We start from the raw sequence: 22326 nt of genomic DNA, 5'->3' as shown, positions 1-22326 counted from the left end.
ACCGGTACCCACAAGCGGCGCAAGAACGGTGGCGATGCAACGGTTGCGAGGTGTGACGTGAAGCGGCGCCGCGGTGGGTGGTTGATGTGGTGGTTGGTGGTGGTAACCATCGCGGTTGGTCCAAAATAAAGATAGCAAAAGAAAAACGGCTATCCTGAAGAGTCGCAGCACGCATAAATGACATGTATTCCCACTAGACAACGGGTTTGGGCCTAACTACACATGTACTTACCGAGATACCTCACCTAAGGGACCTGAATGGTGGTTTGCGAATTTGGTAACCACAACACGACCCCCTCCCCTTTTTACAGACTCGTCCCGAGTCGTCAAATTTTCGTGTGCCATCATGTGTAGTTTTCCCCTAGTACATTTTACCTACGGATCCCTGAGTGCGACATTCATGGTATTCGTGTCCCCAAAATAAATAACCTGAGGGCTGCGTAACTACCTAAACAAACTCACTCACACGGACGACTTAAATAAAATTGCCGGCGCTAGACAGACATGCCGGGGGCGCACTCATATTTACAGTACATCTTAACCTTAACTTACAAATTTTACACTAAACCATGGCCCAGGATCATTGAACTCTGCAAAAGAAAAGCAGTTAGCAGGGAGCCAGGCTGCTCGCATGCAGTCTCTGGCTCAAAACAATGCAGGTGACAGGGAACGTGGCTGGCTGCTCACATGCAGTCCAAGGCCTTCCCTTTTGAACTGAACGCAGTGAACCACAACGGTGCATGGGCTACACAACGTAGTCTCCGTGCCAGCTCAAGTGGCACACGCAATGAGCACAACGAATGGATGGATGAACACAAACACGGTGCACGGGCCGCCACTGCAGGCCAGTGTTGTAGCTGCCAACAGGGCAGTTCTCGCAGCTTGCAAACTGTTGCCTTGCGGATCCTGGCGCACATGGAAATGAACAAGGGGGGGGGGGGCAAAGCAAAATTGAACGGGGCTGGTGAACATGGGCAGTGGGCATGGCATGGCAAAGGTGAGCAGGCAAACACAGCCCGCAGAAGAAGGCCGCTGCAGGCAAACACAGCCGGCAGATGAACTGGCCGGTACAGGCCTTGCAGCACAACAACAGCTGCCGATGAAGTTGGCCGGCCTCTGCCTTGAAGCAAAACACTGCCAGCCGATGAAGTTGGCCAGCCTTTGCCGTTCAGTGGAGGTTGGTGGAGGGAGTGTGGTGGTGCTGGCCACTTGGAAGGCGGGCTCGGACCTACCTACCTGTCTCCCTCCCACCTATCGCCTTTGCCTGTCACTGTTCATACGCACTCCCTTAATTTGTCAAACCCCAATTTAGCCCCAACTTATTTTTTTTTATTTTTACTTCCCCACTATAAATCGTCCCCTAACCCCCTTTATCGTCTTTGTTCGGCTAACCTATCCTGTCACCTAGCCTACTCCCAACCCCTACGTTCCCTTCCCGGAGGGGAATAAGGGAGAGCTAACGTCCTGTGTCGAGGCCCAACGAAGCCTCAGAATGGCCTCCCCAGAGTTCGGCGATCTTAACACCAAGTGGGTCCAGCGGCCCACAACGACAGCGAGGGGATGGATGGTGCGGAGGGGTACATCTCCTAATCTACCCTAACAATTTAACTGTTAAACTACCCCGGGGCTTTCAACAAGCGCCTCTCGCTTAAACTATTGGTTCTATAAACCCAGATTCCCGTCGCCTGTGTTGGTGTCCTCACAATTTCGGGCCTCGCCCCCCAATTTTCTCTCCGTGCCCTCACACGGTCTCCTGGCTGGGACACGTGGCTCCCTTTGGCAGGCACGACCCTCTGCCGAATCTCCCGCTATGGCTCCCCCGGGCACTACACTGCCTCCGAGCCTACCAGCTCCCTAACACCGGGGAGTGCCCCCTATGGCACCTCCCCTGAAACGCACACGTGGCAGGCTGGCTTCCCAGGCCCCTTTCCGAGGGTCACCCTTGCCCACAACACTGCCCACGCGGCTAATGGCGCCCCGGGCCCCCGCACCAAGCAGGCGCACCCGTGCCCACTACGCTATCCCGGCCCCACATGGGCCCATGGCCTACCGCGGCCGACTAGCCTGGTGCCCGGGGTACCCACTCAGCGATACTCACCTTTCGCAGCCACGCTCCCAAGCCCGTCAACAGGGCTCCTGCACCCCTCCAAACGGGTTTCGAGCCTACTTTCCCACCAACAACAAAACGACTTCCATTTTTCAATTTGACTAACCCCCTAACTCACTCTACACTGACCCCGGGGTCCCTTGGGCGGGAGTCACTCCTCCCCCCAATCACTCATCGCACCATGCAGTCCCCATTCGCTCCACACACACAGACCCGCTGGCCTCACTCACTCAACATGTACACGTACTCACCTCACAACCCACAACTCTTCAACACACACACACCGCTGAACTCTGTCATCCTTCTAACTACCTCCCCTAACTAACTCGTGCTCCCACGTCGTCCCTTAAACTACAGCACATTCCTTTTAACACTACGTAGCTAAACTACGTCCCCTCTACACATCCAAAGTCTGTCACTGTCTCCAAAATAATCCCATTTTATTTCCCAACCTAAAGCTCACTAAATCCCTCTACCTAATCCATTCCACGGACTCCATGAGGACTTACCCCTGCCCCATGAAGTCGGTCTAACTAAGCTAACCCTTCCCCCTAACTAGTTTTCATCCTGTGCCCCTGGTAAGGGGGTCTTCCACCCCTTGCCCAGGAATCCTGTGCACCCGAAAGTGAGGCCTGTTTTTTTTTTTTTTTTTTTTCATGCGCAGCACCTGCGCGGCAACTCAGAGCTCGCGCACTTTTCACCTGCCCGTGACGTCATGCAGCTGCACGTGCACCTCGTCCCTCCTTGGACGGTACCATCCGGCCGGGATACCCCTCCTGCCGGATTCCAACCACACGTGCAGCCATGACGTCACCGTGCGCATAAAAAAAACACAAGGCCCACGTCTCGAGGGGTTCCCCACGCGAACACATGTGCTTTGCCCGTTGGAGCTTAACACACACGATCGCGTGGAGAACCCGTCCGGTCCAAATCCATAATCCTGCCTAAACTTTGTCTGTCCGCGGGATCGGCAAATCCACCGCTGGTGTTTCCGGACCGGGACTTCACTCTCGCAAGCGAGCACGTGGTGGTCTCGTGCGTTGCACAGCACGAACCTCGTGCTCGCGGCTGGGTGAACCCGGCACGGTCCCCGAAACAGCTACAGCCGCGACTCGGCTTTCTCTCCTCTGTCGCCGTCTCAGTCTCCATTCCACCCACGCGCACCTGCGTGTTACGACGCACACAGTCCACTCCATCACATTCACACCGGGAGATGCGGCTGCGTGCTCCTGCATGCCAACCGACATCTCCCTTACATACCGCTCTCTCACACACACGGTCTCCCTTGCATTCGGCCGTTCACTCACGTATGCCATTTTCCTCACACAAACCATACCACTTTCACACGCGGGGGCACTCAACCGCGGTGCCACAACCACACACGCGGGGGCACTCAACCGCGGTGTCTCACTCATACTGGCCGTTTCATCCACACACACGGCCTCACTCACACACGGTGCCTCATCCACACATGGCGTGCTGGGAAGCACGTACTCTGGCACCATCGCCACCACACCACTCACACACGGGGTCGCTTCCACACACGGGGACGCACTTACACCTTGCACCACACACACAGGGACAACCACACTGGGGATTCGTGTCCCCACAAGGGTCTCCGGGGCCTCTATACCCCCCAAGCTCTCCGTGCACCTGTCCACAGCACTCGTCCCCTCAACCTCGCAAAGCACGACCGAACTCACCTGGTCGTGACTCGCCTCGGGGGGGCATACTCCCTCCCCTCGTTCCTGGAGGAGGCCATCCAGGTGCTCGCACTGGGTCTCCACCCAGTCCGCCAGCTCACCCCCATTATCCTCCACTACCTCCGTGTGTGTGTGTGCGTCACTTACCCCGTCTTCATCGTGCAGTCTCCTCTATTTTTTCTGTCTCCCGTGTCTCTGCCAACTCTTCACCCTTTACCTCCCTTGTCTCAACTATTATTATTTCCTTTGTCACGGCCTTCATGCCCGCCTGCAGGCATCGGCCCATGTTCTGTGTCTCACCCCGCAGCTCTTTCATTTCTTCCCTCATTTGCTGTGTATTCGCATCCATCGTCGTTTTCACTTCATTCATTTGCTTGTTCATGTTCGCATTCATCTTTTCGTTCATTTCTTTCATTTCGTTTGTATTTGCATCCATCCTTGCTGTCATTGCCGCCAGCATGGCGCATAGCTGGGCCATGTCGGGTGCGCTTGAGTGAGCCGTTTCGGCAGGGGTTGGGGAAGGGTTTTGGTGGAGAGGGGGGGGAAGGTGTCATACACCGCGGCCGCTGCCGCACCCATTTCGGGCTCTGGGTTCAGTTGGACGAGTTCATGTTCCTGCACGGGCATTCCATCCTGGGCCATGGACTCTACATTACTACACATATACATTTCTAATACCCCCGGCTCCCGCTCGCCTTGAGACGCCATCTTGCTTCTCGTGAAGGGTTAATTTTGCTCGCTCGTAATTTGGAGGGAATCGGGGGTCGCTTCTCGCACCCCTGGACCGATTCCCGTGAATTTAGCTGGAGACAGGAGAGCCCGTTTTCCTGTTCTCCGATACCAGTGCCGCGAGGAGGGCGATGGATTTGTATCCCACTCCTGACACCAGTGTTGCGGATTCGCGCCCGCCGGCGTGCTGACGGCCACGTAACTTGAATGGCGGCACGTCGCCCACCGGACGGACAATCCAGTCGTGACCCTCTCGGACTAACGCCGGGAACCAGTCACGGGTGGACCTTTCGGTCTCACCGCGATCGAGCCAATCAGCCCCCGCGTGGGATAGGGTTGCTCGCCAAATTCGACCTACCTAAGTACCCACACGGAGGGTAGACCGGGCGATCGCACCTCGCCGCAGGTCGACTTCGGACACGGGCCACTTAAGCGACCCGTTCCGTACTATCGGGATAACCGAGCGGTGTTATTAGTCGACCTCGACGGTTCGATTAATTATCGGGCGTATTCAGCCCACCACCAACCCTTTACGTGAAGCAAGATGAGGATTCAATGAAAGAAATGACGAAGCGAAGCGGGAAACAGTTCAACACAAAGCACATTTATTCGCGATGAACGGAAAGCGCACATATACAATTCCACCAAAAGCACATAGAAAAGAAAAACACAATGCAATTTACACAAAAAGCAAATGTAAAAGCGAAGACACAATGCAGAGCTAATACCGACTACCGAGCACACGGCAACACTTATACAATTCTACTTCACAGACGGCGCCGACAACACATACCCAAAACCAAGGAAAAGAACAGAGAACCCTCAAGGATGAGGCGGGCCTGAGGCCGAGACCGGGTCGGGCCTACCCGTCTGGTGATGAGACGCGGAGCGGCGATGGTGCCTCAACTCCGCGGGCCTCGCGGGCAGTGTCTGGTAGGGGGTGGGAAAGGGGCCCCCTTGGTCGCACTATCTCAGCGCGGGGGGAAACAGGAGGGGGTTGCTGATGCTCGGGGTATAGAGGATTCCTACTCTGCCTCGAGTCCCGCGACGAGCGTCTCTACCTCGGCCAGGTCGCGCTGTCGGCCTCCCTGGGGTGCAGCTCCCTGCACGACGCGAGCACCCCCTCGTCTGCCCTCGCTGCCTCTCCACAGCTCCGTCCCCTCCGCTCCGACTCCAACGCACACGACGACGACCAGCTCCTTCTTGCCAACTCCACCGCCCGCGAAGTCTTAACTCTCTGTTCCCTTGACTGACGAACACGGTCGCTTATATAAGCCCCGTGGCTTCGCTCTCTCATCTTTGACCCCTTCCCTTCGACCTTTCACCTCGCTCCCCATTGGCCCGAGAAAAAGTGGGCGTGAATGCTTTTTGATCCATAAATTTGCATATATCGATCGCCCTCCAACGCCCTGGGGGCGGGGCCAAATCGCCCCTCGCTCACCGATTGGACGGAACAAAAGTGGGCGTGTGTCGTTTTTGATCCGTTTTTGAAGTGGAAAATCCGTGGTTTTGTACACGCTGTTCGGCGCGCGCCCTGCACGAGTCCAACACCGGTACCCACAAGTGGCGCAAGAACGGTGGCGATGCAACGGTTGCGAGGTGTGACGTGAAGCGGCGCCGCGGTGGGTGGTTGATGTGGTGGTTGGTGGTGGTAACCATGGCGGTTGGTCCAAAATAAAGAAAGCAAAAGAAAAACGGCTATCCTGAAGAGTCGCAGCACGCATAAATGACATGTATTCCCACTAGACAATGGGTTTGGGCCTAACTACACATGTACTTACCGAGATACCTCACCTAAGGGACCTGAATGGTGGTTTGCGAATTTGGTAACCACAACAATATATACATATACATGTATATATACACATATATACATATATACATATATATATATATATATATATACACATTTATATATTTACATCCACATATATATATATATATATGTAAATGTATTTACTGTATATATATATATATATATATATATATATATATATATATATATATATATATATATATATATACAGTATATACATTTACATATCTACATATATGTATATATATATATATATATATATATATATATATATATATATATATATATGTATATATGTGTATATATATATGTATATGTATATATATATGTGTATATATATATGTATATATATATATATATATGTATATATATATATATATGTATATATATATATATATATATATATATATATATATATATATATATATATATATATATATATATGATACAGATATGGCTTTGAACAGAATGGCGATGTCTTGTAATAATTATTTCTCCATAATTAGTTACTCTTCTTAATATGGCATTATTGGTAGCGGGTGAATACTTTTGCAGGAAGATAATTGATGGCCTTATATAGGAGGTCTATCTAAAAAGTAACGGGACTGCGCCTGCTGGGTGCTCCACTTACACAACTTGAATGAACCGGTTGCGTCACAGTCTTTTGCAACATTCCAGCAATATATATGATTGGTGATGGTTGACTGTGCTCATTGTGTGATTTTTTACAGGTCGTGCTTTACACGTTGTCTAGTCTGAGTCGTCGCGCTATGAGTCATGAGGAGAGAGCCAACGTGAAGTTTCTTGCCAAGCTTGGCAAAACACCTTCCGAATCCTTTGCAATGCTGCAGTAAGTCCACGGGGAAGAAACGATGTCACGCACACGTGCATTTGAATGACACAAGAGGTTCAAAGAGGGACGGGAAGTGGTTGAAGACGATCCACGGTCTGGAAGACCTTCATTGAGCAGAACGACGGACAACATTGAACGTGTGAAGCAGATGGTGCGCGCAGATCGTCGACTCATGGTGCAGATGATTGCTGAGGAACTTTCCATCAACAAGGATACTGTCTGGAGCATCATCACTGAAAATCTCGAAATGCGCAAGGTGTGCACAAAGTTGGTCCCCAAGCTGTTGCCCGAGGACCAGAAACAGCAAAGAGTCACTGTCTGTCAAGACATTATGGAGTGCCTCGAGGATGATCTAGACCTGCTCGGGAGAGTCATTACTGGCAATGAATCGTGGATATTCGAATTCGATCCCGAGACCAAAGGCAGAGTCGTCAGTGGAAAAATCAGGCATCACCAAGACCAAAGAAAGCAAGGATGTTGAAGTCGAAGGTCAAGGTGATGCTCATCGCGTTTTTTGACATCAAGGGCATCGTCCACTTTGAGTTTCTACCACAGGGTCAAATAGTGAATCAATACGTGTACAAGGAGATCCTCTGGCACCTCATGAGATCAGTCCGGGCCAAAAGGAGGGATTTGTGGGAGAACAACACCTGGGTGCTCCACCATGACAACACCCCTGCTCACAGTGCCCTGAGAATCCGACAGTTTCTGGCGGAGAGGAACGTGCCAACTCTAGAGTAACCCCCGTATTCACCAGACTTGGCCCCTTGTGATTTTTTCCTATTCCCCAAGCTCAAGGGGGTGATCAAGGGGACCCGATTTCCTGATGTGGAGGCCATCAAAAGGTCCATGATGACGGAGCTCCGGAGGATTCCAGAAGAAGCCTTCCGGGGGTGCATCGAAGCATGGAAGAAGAGGATGTACATGTGTGTGAGACTGGAGGGAAACTATTTTGAAGGGGACAAGCTGTGATTTCAATATATTTTTTGGAATAAAATTTCTGTGAAGTCAGTCCCGTTACTTTTTAGACGGACCTCGTACACACATATGTGTATCTGTATATATGTACCAAGCTGAAGTGTTTTTGTGTTTGCGGGTTTCAGAAGGTGGAAGGGTTTCCCAGGTCTTGTAAGTATCAGTATTCACCGTCGTGTTTGTGTATGTTTTGTTGGTTATTATCTCGAGATGCGGGTTTCAGAAGGTGGAATGGAGTCCTTCCAGTTCTCGAAGTTTCCACCATCGTGTGTGTGTGTGTGTGTGTGTGTGTGTGTGTGTGTGTGTGTGTGTGTGTGTGTGTGTGTGTGTGTGTGTGTGTGTGTGTGTGTGTGTGTGTGTGTCGTTTCTTGGTATCTACATGTATGGGTTTCAGAACGTGAAATGGAGTCCTCCCAGGGTGGGCTCAAAGTATCCACCTTCATTTTGGTTTGGGGTCACGATTCACGGACCAAGTCGTGAAGTTTTCTATTTTCAAAGTTTTGTGCTGAGGGCTCTCTTGAGAATCGTAACTGAGCCCCGGACGGCTTCCAACTGGAGTTCGTTTGTGGTGAAATTTCCAGGGATCGTTTTTAATATTACCGTGAGGTTCTTCGTCATCACTGGTACAACTTTGGTATTCTTCAGCTTCCAGAATCTTTTCACTTCATGCTTGAGATCTTGTTATTTGGTCATTTTCTTGATTTGTGCATCGTTAGTCCAAAATCACTGGTATTAACACCTCAATTAGCAATGCCTTCTCCTTTTTTTAACCTAAGTATGATGTCTGGTCGAAATGCTTTGTTTTCGATGTTCACGCCCGATGGGATCATTAGGTCATACGTGAGCGGAACTTCAATGTTTTCAGTAATTGCTTTTGGTTCATTTTCCCACAAATTTTCTGGAACTGGAATCTCAAAGTTTTTGCAGATGTGTCAAAGGATTACTTTTGCAAACTCTGTTGTGTCGTTGTGCGTACAACTGTTCTGACACTTTTTTTTTCTTCGTGTTCATTCATTTCCATCACATATTCTCCTTGCTAACTCCACCACCGCCCCACACCTGTGTTTTATTTTCCTCCTCTCCCCCACCCTTTCTCTCATTCTTTCCCCCCCTCACTCCCCCCTCCTCATAAAATGTAGCACTCTCCTCGCTTTCTCGCTGTCTGACCGTCTCCGCCTCCTCTCCTCTCTTCTCTCTCTTCTCTCTCTTCTCTCTCTTCTCTCTCTTCTCTCTCTCTTCTCTCTCTTCTCTCTCTCTTCTCTCTCTCTTCTCTCTCTCTTCTCTCTCTCTTCCTCTCTCTCTCTCTTCCTCTCTCTCTTCCTCTCTCTCTCTTCCTCTCTCTCTCTCTCTCTCTCTCTCTCTCTCTCTCTCTCTCTCTCTCTCTCTCTCTCTCTCTCTCTGTCTCTCTCTCTCTCTCTCTCTCTCTCTCTCACTCTCTCTCTCTCTCTCTCACCCTCTCTCTCCTCTCTCTCTCTCTCTCTCTCTCTCTTCCTCTCTCTCTCTCTCTCTCTCTCTCTCTCTCTCTCTCTCTCTCTCTCTCTCTCTCTCTCTCTCTCTCTCTCTCTCTCTCTCTCTCTCTCTCTCTCTCTCTCTCTCTCTCTCTCTCTCTCTCTCTCTCCATCTCTCAACTTTATTGTTCCGATCAGCGAAGCGACGGGTTGTATTTGCTCGTCATAGAATACACAAAATAATATTGATATTTTCAACAGTTGTTTTGGAGAGGGGAAAGAGGGGAGAGATGTGATATCGAATTAAACTATCTGGTAACCATTGTATTCTTCATCCAATTTTAGACAAAATATTTTTTCCCAATGTTACTTCATAAATGAACCAAAGGAGGACAGAAAATACAGCATCACATTCAACTACACAGAAATACAAGATTTTCATTTTAAAGGCTTTCGGTTCTCAATCACCTCTTCCCAAATTTAACTCGATATTTTTCTCAAGGAAAACAAGTTGATAAATGGGGAAAATTAAAACTAAGACCTCCCCCCTACTTTATTCACCTTTCAGTGAAGCGACAGGTTGTATTTGCTAGGATATAAATATATATATATATATATATATATATATATATATATATATATATATATATATATATATATATATATATATATATTTCTTCTTCTTCTTCTTTCGGCTGCTCCCGTTAGGGGTCGCCACAGCGGATCATCCATATGAACCGGATGGTGATTTGGCACATGTTTTACACCGGATGCCCTTCCTGATGCAACCCTGTTGCCTCTTATGACACAGGGATCTGGTACACCTATTTTAACCGGGGTATACACCGGCTCAGTACACTGGTACTCACTTCGCCGACCTCGGAAGGATGACAGGCTGAGTCAACCCCCTGGTGTATTAATTCAGTGGCCCAACGGTGCTTGAACTCAGGACCTTTTGGATCCCAAGCCGCTGCCCTAACCACTGCGCCGACACCAGGCTATATATATATACATATATATATATATATATATATATATATATATATATATACATATATATATATATATATATATATACATATATATATATATATATATACATATATATATATATATATACATATATATATATATATATATATATATATATATATATATATATATATATATATATATATATATATATATATATATATATATATATATATATATATATATATATATATATCTTGTTGCGGGCTGGGGACCGGTGGCGAGAACGACTGCAAGGTGGGGGAAGTTACGTTGTCTCCCACCAGACTCCCGTAATGGTTGGCCGTCGCTCATGGATGATTCCGTGAGGCGGCGGGTTGCTTAACCGACCGTGGACGCCAATACCTCCACCGCGTAGCGTAGGATCTTTTTGTCTCGAACCAATTTACCTAATTAAACACGCGGTGTCATCTACTGGAGAACTACGCCCTCGGTACGTCTTGCCCGAACCGGATCACTCAACCAACTACCAACGACCTTTCCGGTTCGGATGGAGCTGATCGGACCCGCCAAGAACGTACCGGCTTGGATGAACAAATTATCGGGAATAAAGACCCGGCTAAAACTCAGATCTGAACCATGCTGGACCAATGGAGGAAAAGACAAAAACGAACTGGGACCATTTCTACAATAATTTATTTACAATAAAGCGAGGAAAGTTATGTCGAACAGGTAACAGGTTGATTGGGGTGTTATGCAGGGGAAGATGAGAGAGATGTACTGTGACAATTTCACAGCAACTTATAAAGCAGACACAGAGGAGACTTGTCGTGAGAATAATACAGGCAAGATTTACAAGGTTCGAATAACTTATACAGTTTGTACTTAAAGACGGCGCCACACACTCAGACACACACTCGGACAAAATATACCCAGTTGTATGTAAAGGACCTTTTCAGGACAAAGAACGGACAAAGGACAAAGGACATGGTGCTGCACCTGGCAATGGTCATGCGGCTCGGTCCAAGGCCGCCCGCGTGGAGACCGTGTCAGCGAAGGAGCCTGGGTCGAGTAGAGTGGAGTCCGAGGCGGGGATCAGGGTTTCCAGCTTACTCCCAAGACGACTCACTTTCCATCTCGCCAGATGACTCACTTTCCAGCTCACTCGCTCTCCCTCTCAGAACCCCAACGCTCCTCAACGGACGACTCTCTCAGCACGAATGCTCCTCAACCGACGCTCTTTACTCCAATGCTCTTTACTCCAACGCTCCATCCACTCCACTCTCTCAGCCCCCCACGTAATTTATAGATCTCTCTCAGCGGGGAGGGGCCTTGGTGAAGCTGACGTCACTGTCCGCCTTGATTGGACGGGGCTTCCATGGGTCCGCCCTTTATACTCAGGGTTTCGGCCATACCGGGAAGCCCGCCCACTCCACACGTGCGGACTCGCCAAAAAGGAACCACTGAAAGAGGATTATGCCTCGGACAGCGAGTCGCTGGTTGGGTGAGTAGGTCAACAAGCGTTTGTTCAGCCCATGCGAGACGAAGGTACTGTGGTTCATAACGGAGGGATATAAATATTTATTAATCTAACTAAAAAAACATCGCAACGCACCCATTTGATTTCCCACTATAACAAGGAGGGGTTCTATCTACACATATACTTAATGGAATAACTGACTTCGGGACAACTGTATGTTTGTATGCATATGGTTGCTAGAACCGTAACAATATGTATATGTATATATATATATATATATATATATATATATATATATATATATATATATATGTATGTATGTATATATTTATTTATTTACATATAAATATATATGTATATATATATAAATAAATATTTATAATATAGATAAATATTTATCAATAAACATATATATATATATATATATATATATATATATATATATATATATATATATATTAAAGATCTTGCTAACCACTAACTAACTCCCTCACTCACTGATATTTAAGATTAGTGCCTTCTGGATGACGTAAAAAGCTGAAAGTTTGTGTGCCATTGGACATCGAAGCCAGGACACCAGAAAAAACAAGCATCACAATCGTCGGACAACTTCCATAAATGAAAATATAGACAAATGAAAAAACAATGCTGGAAAGTAACCTGACAATGGGGAAGCACAGTAATTGTGTGCTGATGGACATTGAAGCCAATACACCAGGAGAAATCACAATACCTTCAGAAAGCATCCGTAAATGAATATATATATATATATATATATATATATATATATATATATATATATATATATATATATATATATATAAATATACATATATATACAGATATAAATATATATATGTATATATATATATATATATATATATATATATATATATATATATATATATATATACAAAGAAAAATAAATGAAAAAATAAAATAAAATAAAAAAATTAAAAATCAGATGCAGATGCGACCTGAGACATTGGGGAAATGTGTAAGCACACCCCGTGTGTGTGTGTGTGTGTGTGTGTGTGTGTGTGTGTGTGTGTAATATATATATATATATATATATATATATATATATATATATATATATATATATATATATATATATTCTTCTTCTTTCGGCTGCTCCCTTTTTCGGAGTCGCGACAGCGGATCATCCATATGATCCGCATAGTGAGTTGGCACATGTTTTACGCCGGATGCCTTTCCTGACGCAACCCTGGTCGCCTCTTCCGACACAGGGATATGGTACACCTATTTTAATTGGGGTATACACTGGCCCAGTACACTGGTACTCATTTCGCCGACCTCGGAAGGATGACAGGCTGAGTGAACCCCCTGGTGTATTAATTCAGTGGCCCAACGGGGATTGAACTCAGGACTTTTTGGATCCCAAGCCGCTGCCCTAACCACTACGCCAACACCAGGCTTCGTAATATATATGTATATATATATATATATATATATATATATATATATGTATATATATGTATATATATATGTATATATATATATATATATATATATATATATATATATATATATATATATATATATATATATATATATATTGTTGCGGTATTCGCGCCCGCCGGCGTGCTGACGGCCACGTAACTCGAATCGCGGCATGTCGCCCACCGGACGGACAATCCAGTCGTGACCCTCTCGGACTAACGCCGGGAACCAGTCACGGGTGGACCTTTCGGTCTCACCGCGATCGAGCCAATCAGCCCCCGCGTGGGATAGGGTTGCTCGCCAAATTCGACCTACCTAAGTACCCACGCGGAGGGTAGACCGGGCGATCGCACCTCGCCGCAGGTCGACTTCGGACACGGGCCACTTAAGCGACCCATTCCGTACTATCGGGATAACCGAGCGGTGTTATCGTCGACCTCGACGGTTCGATTAATTATCGGGCGTATTCAGCCCACTACCAACCCTTTACGTGAAGCAAGATGAGGATTCAAAGAAAGAAATGACGAAGCGAAGCGGGAAACAGTTCAACAATAAAGCACATTTATTCGCGGCACACGGGAAGCACACATTCAATTCCACCAAAAGCACACAGAAAAGACACAATGCAATTTACACAAAAAGCAGATGTAAAAGCGAAAACACAATGCAGAGCTAATACCGACTACCGAGCACACGGCAACACTTATACAATTCTACTTCACAGACGGCGCCGACAACACATACCCAAAACCAAGGAAAAGAATACCCTCAAGGATGAGGCGGGCCTGAGGCCGAGACCGGGTCACGCCTACCCGTCTGGTGATGAGACGCGGAGCGGCGATGGCGCCTCAACTCCGCGGGCCTCGCGGACAGTGTCTGGTAGGGGGTGGGAAAGGGGCCCCCTTGGTCGCACTATCTCAGCGCGGGGGGAAACAGGAGGGGGTTGCTGATGCTCGGGGTATAGAGGATCTTTATTATCCCGCGACGAGCGTCTCCACCTCGGCCAGGTCGCGCTGTCGGCCTCCCTCGGGTGCAGCTTCCTGCACGACGCGAGCACCCCCTCGTCTGGTGTCGCCGCCTTTCCACAGCTCCGTCCCCTCCGTTCCGACTCCAACGCACACGACGAGCAGCTCCACCGCCCGCGAAGTCTTGACTCTCTGTTTCCGACTCTCCTACTCTCCGCCTCTGGACTCTCCGACTCTTTGCCTCTGGACTCTCCGACTCCTTCTCTGACTGACGAACACGGTCCTTTTATCCCCCCCGTAGCTTCGCCTTTGACCCCCTCCCTTTGACCTTTCACCTCGCTCCCCATTGGCCCGAGAAAAAGTGGGCGTGAAGGCTTTTTGATCCATAAATTTGCATATATCGATCGCCCTGGGGGCGGGGCCAATTCGCCCCTCGCTCACCGATTGGACGGCAAAAAGTGGGCGTGTGTCGTTTTTGATCCGTTTTTGAAGCACAAAATCCGTGATTTTGTACACGCTGTTCGGCGCGCGCCCTGCACGAGTCCAACACCGGTACCCACAGCGGGGCAAGAACGGTGGCGATGCGACGGTTGCGAGGTGTGACGGGAAGGTCGTGGCTGTTGTGGTGAAGCGGCGTTGTGGTTGGTGGTTGATGTTGTGGTTGTGGTGGTAATCATGGCGGTTGGTCCAAAATAAAGATAGTAAAAGAAAAACGGCTATCCTGAAGAGTCGCAGCACGCATAAATGACATGTATTCCCACTAGACAACGGGTTTGGGCCTAACTACACATGTACTTACCGAGATACCTCACCTAAGGGACCTGAATGGTGGTTTGCGAATTTGGTAACCACAACACTACCCCCTCCCCTTTTTACAGACTCGTCCCGAGTCGTCAAATTTTCGTGTGCCATCATGTGTAGTTTTCCCCTAGTACATTTTACCTACGGATCCCTGAGTGCGACATTCATGGTATTCGTGTCCCCAAAATAAATAACCTGAGAGCTGCGTAACTACCTAAACAAACTCACTCACACGGACGACTTAAATAAAATTGCCGGTGCTAAGACATACATGCCGTGGGGCGCACTCATATTTACAGTACATCTTAACCTTAACTTACAAATTTTACACTAAACCATGGCCCAGGATCATTGAACTCTGCAAAAGAAAAGCTGTTAGCAGGGAGCCAGGCTGCCCGCATGCAGTCTCTGGCTCAAAACAATGCAGGTGACAGGGAACGTGGCTGGCTGCTCACACGCAGTCCAAGGCCTTCCCTTTTGAACTGAACGCAGTGAACCACAACGGTGCATGGGCTGCACAAACGCAGTCTCCGTGCCAGCTCAAGTGGCACACGCAATGAGCACAACGAATGGATGGACACAAACACGGTGCACGGGCCGCCACTGCAGGCCCGTGTTGTAGCTGCCAACGGGGCAGTTCTCGCAGCTTGCAAACTGTTGCTTTTACGATCCTGGCGCACATGGCAATGAACAGGAGGGGGGGGGGGGCAAAGCAAAATTGAACGGGGCTGGTGAACCTGGGCAGTGGGCATGGCATGGCAAAGGTGAGCAGGCAAACACAGCCCGCAGAAGAAGGCCGCTGCAGGCAAACACAGCCGGCAGACGAACTGGCCGGCACAGGCCTTGAAGTACCACAGCTGCAGACGAACTGGCCGGCACAGGCCTTGCAGCACACAGCTGCCGATGAAGTTGGCCGGCCTCCGCCTTGAAGCAAAACACGGCCAGCCGATGAAGTTGGCCAGCCTTTGTCGTTCAATGGAGGTTGGTGGAGGGAGTGCGGTGGTGCTGGCCACTTGGGAGGCGGGCTCGGACCTACCTACCTGTCTCCCTCCCAACCTATCGCCTTTGCCTGTCACTGTACATACCCACTCCCTTAATTTGTCAAACCCCAATTTAGCCCCAACTTATTTTTTTGTTGTTTTTATTTTTACTTCCCCACTATAAATCGTCCCCTAACCCCCTTTATCGTCCTTGTTCGGCTAACCTATCCTGTCACCTAGCCTACTCCCAACCCCTACGTTCCCTTCCCGGAGGGGAATAAGGGAGAGCTAACGTCCTGTGTCGAGGCCCAACGAAGCCTCAGAATGGCCTCCCCAGAGTTCGGCGATCTTAACACCAAGTGGGTCCAGCGGCCCACAACGACAACGAGGGAATGGATGGTGCGGAGGGGTACATCTCCTAATCTACCCTATCCATTTAACAGTTAAACTACCCCGGGGCTTTCAACAAGCGCCTCTCGCTTAAACTATTGGTTCCAACAACCCAGATTCCCGTCGCCTGTGTTGGTGTCCTCACAATTTCGGGCCTCGCCCCCCAATTTTCTCTCCGTGCCCTCACACGGTCTCCTGGCTGGGACACGTGGCTCCCTTTGGCAGGCACGACCCTCTGCCGATTCTCCCGCTATGGCACCCCCGGGCACTACACTGCCTCCGAGCCTACCAGCTCCCTAACACCGGGGAGTGCCCCCCATGGCACCTCCCCTGAAACGCACACGTGGCAGGCCGGCCTCCCGGGCCCCTTTCCGAGGGTCACCCGTGCCCACAACACTGCCCACGCGGCTAATGGCGCCCCGGGCCCCCGCACCAAGCAGGCGCACCCGTGCCCACTACTCTATCCCGGCCCCCCATGGGCTCTTGGCCTACCACGGCCGACTAGCCTGGTGCCCGGGGTACCCACTCAGCGATACTCACCTTTCGCAGCCACGCTCCCAAGCCCGTCAACAGGGCTCCTGCACCCCTCCAAATGGGTTTCGAGCCTACATTCCCACCAACAACAAAACGACCTCCATTTTTGTTAATTTGACTAACCCAGCTAACTCACTCTACATTGACCCCGGGGGTCCCTTGGGCGGGAGTCACTCCTCCCCCCAATCACTCATCGCACCATGCAGTCCCCATTCGCTCCACACACACAGACCCGCTGGCCTCACTCACTCAACATGTCTCCACATCATAACTCACCAACAACTCTTCAACACACACACCACTGAACTCTGCCATCCTTCTAACTACATCCCCTAACTAACTCGTGCTCCCACGTCGTCCCTTAAACTACAGGACGTTCCTTTTAACACTACGTAGCTAAACTACGTCCCCACTACACATCCACAAGTCTGTCACGGTCTCCAAATAATCCATTTTATTTCCCAACCTAAAGCTCACTAAATCCCTCTAACTAATCCATTCCACGGACTCCATGAGGACTTACCCCTGCCCCATGAAGTCGGTCTAGCTAAGCTAACCCTTCCCCCTAACTAGTTTCCATCCTGTGCCCAGGTAAGGGGGTCTTCCACCCCTTGACCAGGAATCCTGTGCACCCGAAAGTGGGGCTTGCTTTTTTTTTTTTTTTTTTCCATGCGCAGCACCCGCGCGGCAACTCGCGCATTTCGCACCTGCCCGTGACGTCATGCAGCTGCACGTGTACCTCGTCCCTCCTTGGACGGTACCATTCGGCAGAGATACCCCTCCTGCCGGATTCCAACCCCACGTGCAGCCATGACGTCACCGTGCGCATAAAAAAAAACACAAGCCCCACGTCTCGAGGGGTTCCCCACGCGAACACGTGTGCTTTGCCCGTTGGAGCTTAACACACACGATCGCGTGGAGAACCCGTCCGGTCCAAATCCATTTACCTGCCTAAACTTTGTCCGTCCGCGGGATCGGCAAATCCACCGCGTGCGTTTCCGGACCGGGACTTCACTCTCGCAAGCGAGCACGTGGTGGTCTCGTGCGTTGCACAGCACGGACCGCGTGCTCGCGGCTGGGTGAACCCGGCACGGTCCCCGAAACAACTACAGCCGCTACCCGGCTTTCGTTTCTCCCATGTCGCCGTCTCCGTCTCCATTCCACACACGCACACCTGCGTGTTACGACGCACACAGTCCACTCCATCACATTCACACCGGGAGACGCGGCTGCGTGCTCCCGCATGCCAACCGACATCTCCCTTACATACCGCTCTCTCACACACACGGTCTCCCTTGCACACAGCGACCTTGCACACGGCCGTTCACTCACGCGTGCGGGGGGACTCACCCGCGGTGCCTCACTCGCACTCCGTGCCTCATCCACACACGCGGGGGAACTCAACCGCGGTGCCTCATCCACACTCCGTGCCTCACTCACACACGCGGGGGCACTCACCCGCGGTGCCTCATCCACACTTCGTGCCTCATCCACACACGCGGGGGCACTCACCCGCGGTTCCTCACTCATACACGCGGGGGCACTCAACCGCGGTTCCTCATCCACACTCGGCGTTCTGGGAAGCACGCACTCTGGCACCATTGCCACCACACCACTCACACACGGGCTCGCTTCCACACACGGGGACGCACTCACACCCTGCACCACACACACCGGGACAACCACACTGGGGATTCGTGTCCCCACAAGGGTCTCCGGGGCCTCTATACCCCCCAAGCTCTCCAAGCACCTGTCCACAGCACCCGTCCTCTCAACCTCGCAAAGCACGACCGAACTCACCTGGTCGTGACTCGCCTCAAGGGGGCAGACTCCCTCCCCTCGTTCCTGGAGGAGGCCATCCAGGTGCTCGCACTGGGCCTCCACCCTATCCGCCAGCTCACCCCCATTATCCTTCACTACCTCTGTGTGTGTGTGTGTGCGTCACTTACCCCGTCTTCCTCGTGTAGTCTTTCCTCTATTTTTTCTATCTCCCGTGTCTCTGCCAACTCTTCACCCTTTACCTCCCTTGTCTCAACTATTATTTCCTTTGTCACGGCCTTCATGCCCGCCTGCAGGCATCGGCCCATGTTCTGCGTCTCACCCCGTAGCTTTTTCATTTCTTCCTTCATGTGCTGTGTATTCGCATCCATCGTCGTTTTCACTTCATTTGTATTTGTATCCATCTTTTCGTTCATGCCTTTCATTTCGTTTTTCATTTCATTCGCATTCGTTTCCATTTGCTTGTTCATTGCCGCCAGCATGGCGAATAGCTGGGCTATGTCGGGTGCGCTTGAGTGAGCCGTTTCGGCAGGGGTTGGGGAAGGGTTTTGGTGGAGAGGGGGGGAGGTGTCATACACCGCGGCTGCTGCCGCACCCATTTCGGGCTCTGGGTTCAGTTGTGCGAGTCCGTGTTCCTGCACAATCAACATTTCCTGCTCGGGGATTCCATCCTGGACCATGGATTCTACACATTCTACATCCATCTCCAATACCCCCGGCTCCCGCTCGCCTTGAGACGCCATCTTGCTTCTCTTAAAGGGTTAATTTCGCTCGCTCGTAATTTGGAGGGAATCGGGGGTCGCTTCTCTCACCCCTGGACCGATTCCCGTGAATTTAGCCGGAGACAGGAGAGCCTGTTTTCCTGTTCTCCGATACCAGTGCCGCGAGGAGGGCGATGAATTTGTATCGCACGACCTGACACCAGTGTTGCGGATTCGCGCCCGCCGGCGTGCTGACGGCCACGTAACTCGAATCGCGGCACGTCGCCCACCGGACGGACAATCCAGTCGTGACCCTCTCGGACTGACGCCGGGAACCAGTCACGGGTGGACCTTTCGGTCTCACCGCGATCGAGCCAATCAGCCCCCGCGTGGGATAGGGTTGCTCGCCAAATTCGACCTACCTAAGTACCCACGCGGAGGGTAGACCGGGCGATCGCACCTCGCCGCAGGTCGACTTCGGACACGGGCCACTTAAGCGACCCGTTCCGTACTATCGGGATAACCGAGCGGTGTTATCGTCGACCTCGACGGTTCGATTAATTATCGGGCGTATTCAGCCCACTACCAACCCTTTACGTGAAGCAAGATGAGGATTCAAAGAAAGAAATGACGAAGCGAAGCGGGAAACAGTTCAACAATAAAGCACATTTATTCGCGGCACACGGGAAGCACACATTCAATTCCACCAAAAGCACACAGAAAAGACACAATGCAATTTACACAAAAAGCAAATGTAAAAGCGAAAACACAATGCAGAGCTAATACCGACTACCGAGCACACGGCAACACTTATACAATTCTACTTCACAGACGGCGCCGACAACACATACCCAAAACCAAGGAAAAGAATACCCTCAAGGATGAGGCGGGCCTGAGGCCGAGACCGGGTCGCGCCTACCCGTCTGGTGATGAGACGCGGAGCGGCGATGGCGCCTCAACTCCGCGGGCCTCGCGGACAGTGTCTGGTAGGGGGTGGGAAAGGGGCCCCCTTGGTCGCACTATCTCAGCGCGGGGGAAACAGGAGGGGGTTGCTGATGCTCGGGGTATAGAGGATCTTTATTATCCCGCGACGAGCGTCTCCACCTCGGCCAGGTCGCGCTGTCGGCCTCCCTCGGGTGCAGCTTCCTGCACGACGCGAGCACCCCCTCGTCTGGTGTCGCCGCCTTTCCACAGCTCCGTCCCCTCCGTTCCGACTCCAACGCACACGACGAGCAGCTCCACCGCCCGCGAAGTCTTGACTCTCTGTTTCCGACTCTCCTACTCTCCGCCTCTGGACTCTCCGACTCTTTGCCTCTGGACTCTCCGACTCCTTCTCTGACTGACGAACACGGTCCTTTTATCCCCCCGTAGCTTCGCCTTTGACCCCCTCCCTTTGACCTTTCACCTCGCTCCCCATTGGCCCGAGAAAAAGTGGGCGTGAAGGCTTTTTGATCCATAAATTTGCATATATCGATCGCCCTGGGGGCGGGGCCAATTCGCCCCTCGCTCACCGATTGGACGGCAAAAAGTGGGCGTGTGTCGTTTTTGATCCGTTTTTGAAGCACAAAATCCGTGATTTTGTACACGCTGTTCGGCGCGCGCCCTGCACGAGTCCAACACCGGTACCCACAGCGGGGCAAGAACGGTGGCGATGCGACGGTTGCGAGGTGTGACGGGAAGGTCGTGGCGGTTGTGGTGAAGCGGCGTTGTGGTTGGTGGTTGATGTTGTGGTTGTGGTGGTAATCATGGCGGTTGGTCCAAAATAAAGATAGTAAAAGAAAAACGGCTATCCTGAAGAGTCGCAGCACGCATAAATGACATGTATTCCCACTAGACAACGGGTTTGGGCCTAACTACACATGTACTTACCGAGATACCTCACCTAAGGGACCTGAATGGTGGTTTGCGAATTTGGTAACCACAACAATATGTATATGTATATATATATATATATATATATATATATATATATATATATATATATATGTATATATCTATATATATCTATATATGTATGTATATATATATAAATATATATATATATACATATATACATATATATATATATATATATACATATACATATACATATACATATACATACACACAACCGGGCGTAGTGGCGTGCGCCTGTAATCCGGCTACTCGGAGGATTGTGTTGGAGGATCGCTTGAGGATGGGTGCTCTGCACTGGGCCGTGCTATGAGAGGGTGTAGGGCAGCCCGGAATCATGGTGACACCCAATCCATATCCCTGTGTCGTAAGAGGCGACCAGGGTTGCGTCAGGAAGGGCATCCGGCGTAAAACCTATGCCAAATCAGTACGCGGATCATAACGGATGATCCGCTGTGGCGACCCTTAAAGGGAGCAGCCGAAAGACGAACAACATATATACACACACAGTATACACACACCCATATACATACCTACACACACACACACACACACACACACACACACACACACACACACACACACACACACACACACACACACACACAATTTTATTTTTGGCAGATCATTGCTCGTGGGTCTATGCTTTATCTGCACCCTATGAACAAATTTATCTTCCATGTACTGTACTTTGTTCATTGTACATAATATCTCAACAAGCCTTTGAATTTTTTAG

General features: G+C 50.1%; 1 long non-coding RNA gene across 3 annotated transcripts in view; it reads right to left on the bottom strand.

Moving 5' to 3' along the window:
- Positions 1–22326, bottom strand: part of LOC147029648 (uncharacterized) — an 84540-nt gene that overhangs the window by 12633 nt on the left and 49581 nt on the right. The window lies entirely within an intron of this gene.

The sequence above is a fragment of the Eptatretus burgeri genome, chromosome 3, assembly GCF_056783735.1.
Source record: "Eptatretus burgeri isolate ZD-2024b chromosome 3, Ebu_testis_v1, whole genome shotgun sequence".
NCBI lineage: Eukaryota > Metazoa > Chordata > Myxini > Myxiniformes > Myxinidae > Eptatretus > Eptatretus burgeri.
The sequence above is the reverse complement of the archived record's forward strand: the minus strand, read 5'-3'. Positions and strand labels throughout refer to the sequence as shown.